The sequence below is a fragment of the Aquarana catesbeiana genome, linkage group LG02 (genome assembly GCF_042186555.1).
Source record: "Aquarana catesbeiana isolate 2022-GZ linkage group LG02, ASM4218655v1, whole genome shotgun sequence".
In the NCBI taxonomy this organism is placed as follows: domain Eukaryota; kingdom Metazoa; phylum Chordata; class Amphibia; order Anura; family Ranidae; genus Aquarana; species Aquarana catesbeiana.
The window spans coordinates 59,041,916-59,049,863 of record NC_133325.1 but is presented as its reverse complement, the minus strand read 5'-3'; positions in this window follow the sequence as shown (position 1 = coordinate 59,049,863).

Sequence of the window (7,948 nt, the reverse complement as noted above, 5' to 3'; positions counted from 1 at the left end):
CAGCTCACAGTGCATGTCAGAGCAAATGAGAATCCATGAGGTCAAAGGAACTGCCTGAAGAGCTCAAAGACAGAATTGTGGCAAGGCACAGATCTGGCCAAGGTTACAAAAAACATTTCTGCTGCACTTAAGGTTCCTAAGAGCACAGCGGCCTCCATAATCCTTAAATGGAAGACGTTTGGGACGACCAGAACCCTTCCTACAGCTGGCCGTCTGGCCAAACTGAGCTATCGGGGGAGAAGAGCCTTGGTGAGAGAGGTAAAGAAGAACCCAAAGATCACTGTGGCTGAGCCCCAGAGATGCAGTCAGGAGATGGGAGAAAGCTGTAGAAAGTCAACCATCACTGCAGCCCTCCACCAGTCGGGGCTTTATGGCAGAGTGGCCCGACGGAAGACTCTCCTTGGTGCAAGACACATGGAAGCCTGCATGGAGTTTGCTAAAAAAAAAAACACCCGAAGGACTCCGAGATGGTGAGAAATAAGATTCTCTGGTCTGAGACCAAGATAGAAATTCTTACTGCTTAATTCTAGGCAGTATGTGTGGAGAAAACCAGGCACTGCTCATCACCTGTCCAATACAGTCCAAACAGTGAAGCATGGTGGTGGCAGCATCATGCTGCGGGGGTGTTTTTCAGCTGTAGGGACAGGACAACTGGTTGCAATCGAGGGAAAGATGAATGCGGCCAAGTACAGGGATATCCCGGACGAAAACCTTCTCCAGAGTGATCAGCACCTCAGCTTGGGCCGAAGGTTTACCTTCCAACAAGACAATGACCCTAAGCACACAGCTAAAATAACGAAGGAGTGGCTTCACAACTCCGTGACTGTTCTTGAATGGCCCAGCCAGAGCCCTGACTTAAACCCAATTGAGCATCTCTGGAGAGACCTAAAAATGGCCGTCCACCAACGTTTACCATCCAACCTGACAGAACTGGAGAGGATCTGCAAGGAGGAATGGCAGAGGATCCCCAAATCCAGGTGTGAAAAACTTGTTGCATCTTTCCCAAAAAGACTCATGGCTGTATTAGATCAAAAGGGTGCTTCTACTAAATACTGAGCAAAGGGTCTGAATACTTAGGACCATGTGATATTTTAGTTTTTTTCTTTTTTAATAAATTTGCAAAAATGTCAATTCTGTGTTTTTCTGTCAATATGGGGTGCTGTGTGTACATTAATGAGGAAAAAAATGAACTTAAATTATTTTAGCAAATGGCTGCAAGATAACAAAGTGAAAAAATTAAGGGGGTCTGAATACTTTCTGTCCCCACTGTATACTAGGGCTGAAACAACTAATCTATTGACAACTAATTGATTATGAAATTATTCGATTACCATTTTCATAAATCGATCGGCCAGTAACATAATAGGGTTAAAAAAAAACTAAAATGAGCCCTTTATAGTACAAAGAGCAAGTCGCTACTGTAAATATTACTTTCACAGTTCTACAGTAAAAGAGTCCCTTTACAGTAGTCTACTTTTTACCCCTATTATGTTACTAAACATCTTAGACCTGGTAAACATCTATGTGTTTGTGTGGTGTTTTTGTAAAAAAAAAAAAAAGCCTGGTAATAAAGGGGTATATATTAGGGCTGCAACAATTATTTTCATAATCAATAATTGAAACAATAGTGTAGTATAGTTAATATGTAAAGTTGTTTGCCTTTTTTAAAAAAAAAAAAAAAATTCTTATATCTCTATGCAGTGGTAAATATAAAAAATCAACTATTTGTTTAGAGAGCAAAATCTCTAATCCACTCTGAGAAGACAGAACAGACAGGATATACTATGAGGAGATATACTGTATATGTTATTAAAAAGGGGGAATCTGGTAAATATCAGACTCAAATCAAATTTTTATTTTTTAATAAAAAAAAAAAAGTTATTTTAGGAACGTTTGTTTGATTTTCTAATCGTTAGTGGGGTCAATTCGACGTTCATTTTCAACCACAGTGACAGGAAAATTTGGAAAATAACTTCTTGGTCAAAGGAATTTTCAGACAGTGTATGTGGTTTTCGTTCAGAAATTACATTCATTTTAAAAAACTGAATGTGAAAATTTCAAACATTCTTTCATTCAGCGAATGTAAAGATTTTTCGTCTGAATATTGATCCGTGTGGCCAGCATAAGGCTCAGTACACACCTATACAGTTTACTTTTCAACATTTTGTAAAAAAAAAAAAAAGTTGCATTTTTGGTTAAATATACTTCAATAGAGAAGCTGCAGAAAAGCATGTAATGCGTTTTTGCAGCAATTTGTGTTTTGTTTTTTTGTTTTTTGTTTTTTTAAATCTGCCCAACAAATTGGCCAAAAAAAAATGCAAAAACGCAAATCACAGCAAAATCATGTGCCCAAATAAGCAAAACGCACTGCAGAAACAGATCAAAAGCAAACTGCATAGGTGTGTACTGAGCCTTATGCTGGCCACACCGATCAATATTCAGACGAAAAATCTTTACATTCGCTGAATGAAAGAATGTTTGAAATTTTCACTTGTTTTTAACATTCTGTTTTTTAAAATGAATGTAATTTCTGAACGAAAACCACATACACTGTCTGAAAATTCCTTTGACCAAGAAGTTATTTTCCAAATTTTCCTGTCACTGTGGTTGAAAGTGGGGTCAATTTGACGTTCATTAACGATTAGAAAATCGAACAAACGTTCCTAAAATTTTATTTTAATAAAAAAAAAAATTTGATTTGAGTCTAATTACCAGTTTCACCCTTTTTTTTAATAACATATACAGTATATCTCCTAATAGTATATCCTGTCTGTTCTGTCTTCTCAGAGTGGATTAGAGATTTTGCTCTCTAAACAAATAGTTGATGATTTATATTTACCACTGCATAGCGATATTTAAGAATAAATTGCCGTTTTTTTTTTTGGTTTTTTTTTTTTTTTTTTTTTTTTTAAATAAACTTTACATATTAACTAAACTACACCACACTATTGTTTCAATTAATCGGTTAATAACCTTAATCGGCCAACTAATTGATTATGAAAATAATCGTTGCAGCCCTAATATATACCCCTTTATTACCAGGCTTTTTTTTTTTGTGCGGTGATCATTGACTGGCCATTAGACATGCAGCACTGTACCAAATGCTTTTTTTTTTTTTTTTTTTTTTTTTTTTTTTTTTTTTTTTATAAAGCACTAGTTATATAATAAAACCTATTAAATTCTAGGGCATTAAACATTTTAGAAAATTGACACGCCCAAGTGTGTTTTTTTTTTTTTTTTTTTTTTATTTAATTTTGTTTAAATTTATTGGAAAGTAAATGCTGGTATGAGTTGGTTAAAATGTGTACCTTGGCGGTAGTGCATTCCTTAATGTACCAGTCCTACATGAAAAGGAGATGAAGGGGTTTATGTACAGATTACATACAGTACGGGACTGGCTATAAGAGTTGATGTGTAGGATAAGGGAGATGAAGACACTATTTTAGAGGTTATATATAGACAGGATGGAGTTGGTAATACACTTGGAGAAGGGAGGGAAAGGGTTTGAACACAATCCCATAGTCCAACTAACTAAATGCCCCCACCTCTAATCATCTGCTTTTTTCCTACCTCCCCTCTATAAACCCCTTCCTTCAATTCCACTTCCCCCATTGTGAGAGGAAGAGAAGGGCTTGAAAAATGCAGACATGGGCTCTGTGCCTTGAAATCGCAAACACTGCCTATCAACTGGCTCTGTGCATTTTGCCTACAATCTGAATGCCTGTGATTGAGCTGTCAGAACATCACAAAGGGAAAACTGGTCATCTGGGTTTGTTTTTGGCAATGTTTTTTAAATGGTGCTTCAGAAAACAATTCACTGATCATTTTTATTTTTCCCTGTAGTCCTCTTCCAGGATGGCACACCTGAGAGATGAGCGGCTCTTCCCCACAGGAAATACAATCACTTGACAGCTTATTTAAGTCCCCACTCTTCCCCTTTGATCCTCAGTTTGATTGTATTTTTTTTTCTTCTAACCAGAGTATCGGCTGGTAACCCTATGAGGCAGGCCTGGGGCTCAATAATTCTGCAGGCTCAGGCCTTCTCACAGGTGGCTCAGAAACTGTACCAGCGATCCAGTCGGTGGTGTGAACCACCACTGTTATACACCACTCAACAGTCTCTGCCTCTTGGGCTCCTTCTGCCTTCTTCCCTAAGCGGAGGACAGTGGTGCAAACATGGGAAGGGGAAGCGCTGGAGAAAACGCCGACCAATGTGGTGGCTGAAGAGAGCCCAAATAGGCAACAGTTTGCTACTGTGGGACAAGTGGTGCAGAGGAGCAAGTGTCTGTCTCAACCACCTCAGATGGGAAGGAGGGTGGTAAGGCATTTCCCCTCTGTATATACAGCAGATGCAGTGCAGGACACAGCCTAACTTGGCAGCTCCCCATGAGGGACTGCAGTTGGAGGGGGTGATTTTGGCTGCTATCCTCCTTGCGTATGGACCAGTGTTTCTCAACTCCAGTCCTCAAGGCGCCCCAACAGGTCATGTTTTCAGGTTTTCCATTATTTTGCACAGGTGATTTGATCAGCTTCACTGCCTTAGTAATTACCACAGCCCTTTCATCTGAGGGAAAACATGACCTGTTGGGGCGCCTTGAGGACTGGAGTTGAGAAACACTGGTATGGACCATAAGGATGGAAAAGCGAGCCCAGTGGCTGTGGAAAAAGGGAAGACCGCAACGGCGAGTACTTCCCTTTTTGCCTTGGGAATTTAGCAGAAAAATCCCTCATAACAGCCAGGTGGTTTCTGGGCATTTTGAGATAATCTCCCCCGGGGTCTGGAAACAAATAGCCCAGAAGCTTCTGCTAAACCACCATCCACAGCTCTATTAGTGTAAATCACAATCAAACGTCATTATCTATGATCCTGGTTCTCCTTTTGGGCATGCCAATATGCATTTGATACAATGCTGTGCAATCTTTGTGTTAAGTCCAAATGTGAGGTTGCAGCAACAATGGGATACATCATACTGCTTTTTTTTTTTTTTGACAATCAGATTTGGGGACATTTGGAAGTCTTATTCTAGCACTAGCATTAAATCCAGGCACAGCAGATGAATGTCAAGATGAAATTGAGCAAAAATTTGTTTTGAATGCAAATTTAATGAAGTGCCAATTTTCTGTAAAATCGTTATCTGTTACTATGCTCAGTATACCGAGAAAAGAAGCATCATGTTCAAGACTTCACAACTAAACAGTTGCTATTTCTTATACACAAAAAAAAAAAAAAAAACACACTTTTTTTTTTTTTTTGCAGAAAATGCCTCTAGCTTTGCTTCTGGCTCTGTGGACTTCTGGGGAAATTAGTCAGTCAATAGCATAAGCAAACAAAAAATAGAAAAGTTTTGACTGGAATTGCAGTTTAATTTTGAAATAATGTGCAATCGCAACACACATTTAACCTAGGCATCTCTTCTCTACAGCCCTATGTGCGGTTCCCTCCCCCTTTTTTTTTTTTTTTAATCACTTTTTGTTGCTTTGCGGCCTGAAATGAAGATTTGTTTTATCCAGCTGTATTTTCTCAGTGCAACTTGAAACATCAATATGTCAGAATTCGTTTTTTTTTTAAATTTAATTCAAAAACTGAATCACTGAGTTGGAAAAAGGATATCCCCCTCCTAAAAATGACTAATAAACTATGATCAACTGTGGTCATTTTGATTAGTTCAGCCTGAAAAGTTTCCCTGGAGCATTTCAGTCCCTGGTAGTGCAACTGAAGCAAACAATCAACTATGGGGGGCAAGGCACTGTCACTGGGATCTCCAGGATAAAGTTGTGAACAGGCACAAGTCAGGAGAGGGACACAAAAAAAAAAAAAATTTCAAAGGCTTTATCAATGCCTAGAAGCACAGTAAAGTCTTACTATTAAGAAGTGCAAGGTATTTTTGTACAACACAGACCCTCCCTGGATCAAGATGTTGCTGCAAACTGGATGAAAGAACCAGGAGGAAACTGGTAAGAGGCGCTACCACGAGGCCTATAGCAACTATGAAGCAGTTGCAGGAATTTATGACAGAGTGGTCATTGTGTGCATGTGACAATATCACAAATTCTCCACAAATGTGGCTTATATGGGAGGGTTGCAAGAAAAAAGCCACTTCTCAAGAAAGGCCACATGCCGTCACCACTGAGCTTTGCCAAAACGCACCTTGAAGATTCTGAGGCCACATGGAAAAAGGTGTTATAGTCAGATGAGACTAAAATGTAATTATTTGGCCTTAACACTAAACTATATGTCTGGTGGAAATCCAACCAAATAACACCATTCCTACAGTAAAGCATGGAGGTGGAAATATTCTGTTATGGGGGTGTTTCTCTGCAGCAGGGACTGGAGCACTTGTCAGGATAGACGGAAAAATGGAGGGGGCAAAATACCTTCAAATTCTTTAGGAAAATCTGCTGCCCTCTGTCATAAAGTTGTCAATGGGAAGAAGGTTTACCTTCCAACATGACAATGACCCAAACTACACAGCAAAAAATGACCACCCAGTGGTTGAAGGAGAAAAAGGTGAATGTCCTTGCATGGCTCAGTCAGAGCCGAGACATAAATCCCATTGAAAATCTGTGGAATGACTTGAAGACTGCAGTCCACAAATGGTCACCATCAAATTTAACTGAACTTGAGCAGTTCTGCAAAGAAGAGTGGGCAAATCATTGCAAAGTTAGTAGGGACAAATCCCAACAGACTAAAGGCTGTATTTAAAGCAAAAGATGGTTCAACAAAATGCTGACACAAGGGGGTGATTGTTTTTGATTGTTTTTTTTGTATTTGTTTTTTTTCCTTGACATGTTGGTGTTATAAGGTGCACTGAGTAAATACCGCTTGATGAAATAAAAACTGTCTATCTTCATTTCAGGCTGCAAAGCAACAAAATGTGATTCTTTTAAAGAATGTGGGGGTGATTCTTTTCTATACCCAGGGCCAGATTAAGAGCAACATGGGCCTGGTGCTAAGGATTTTGGTGGGCCTTTTTATGAACATAAATAAAATGAAAACGCAAACAATTTTTTGTTGAATTAAATTAAAGAGAGAGAGGAGTGTGAGAGAGTGGTTGAGAGAGAGAGAGAGGGGGGGGGGGGGTGATAGCGAGATAGGGGGCTGAAAGAGAGGGGATGAGAGGGAGGGGAAAAGAGAGAGAAAGGCGTTGAATGAGAGAGATGGGGACGAGAGAGAGGGGGTGAGAAAAAGGGGAATAGAGAGAGAGTGAAAGAGAGAGAGGGTGGTAGGAAAGAGGGGGTTGAAGGGGGCAAGAGAGAGAGAGAATGGGGGATGAAGGGGATGAGAGAGAGAAGAGGGTGAAAGAGAGGGGATGGGGGAGAGAGAGAGAGGGAGGGGGAGAGAGAGAGAGAGAGAGAGAGGGGGAGAGAGAGGGGGGGAGAGAGAGAGAGGGGGGGGAGAGAGAGAGGGGGGGAGAGAGAGAGAGGGGGAGAGGGGGGGGGAGAGAGAGGGGGGGAGATAGAGAGGGGGGGAGAGAGAGAGGGGGGAGCGAGAGAGAGAGGGGGGGAGAGAGAGAGAGAGAGGGGGGAGAGAGGGGGAGAGAGAGAGAGAGAGGGAGAGGGGGAGAGAGAGGGAGAGAGAGGGAGAGAGAGGGGGAGGGGGAGAGAGAGGGGGAGGGGGAGAGAGAGGGAGAGAGAGAGAGAGAGAGGGGGGGGAGAGAGAGAGAGGGGAGAGAGAGAGGGGGGAGAGAGAGGGGGAGAGAGAGAGAGAGGAGAGAGAGAGAGGGGGAGAGAGAGAGAGAGGGGGGGAGGGGGGAGAGAGAGAGGGGGAGAGAGAGAGAGGGGGAGAGAGAGAGGGGGGGAGAGAGAGAGGGGGGGGAGAGAGAGAGAGGGGGAGAGAGGGAGAGAGGGAGAGAGGGGGGGGAGAGAGAGAGAGAGAGCGGGGGGGAGGGAGAGAGAGAGAGAGAGAGAGAGACTGTGGGGGGCACAGCATAGTACATTACATGGGGGG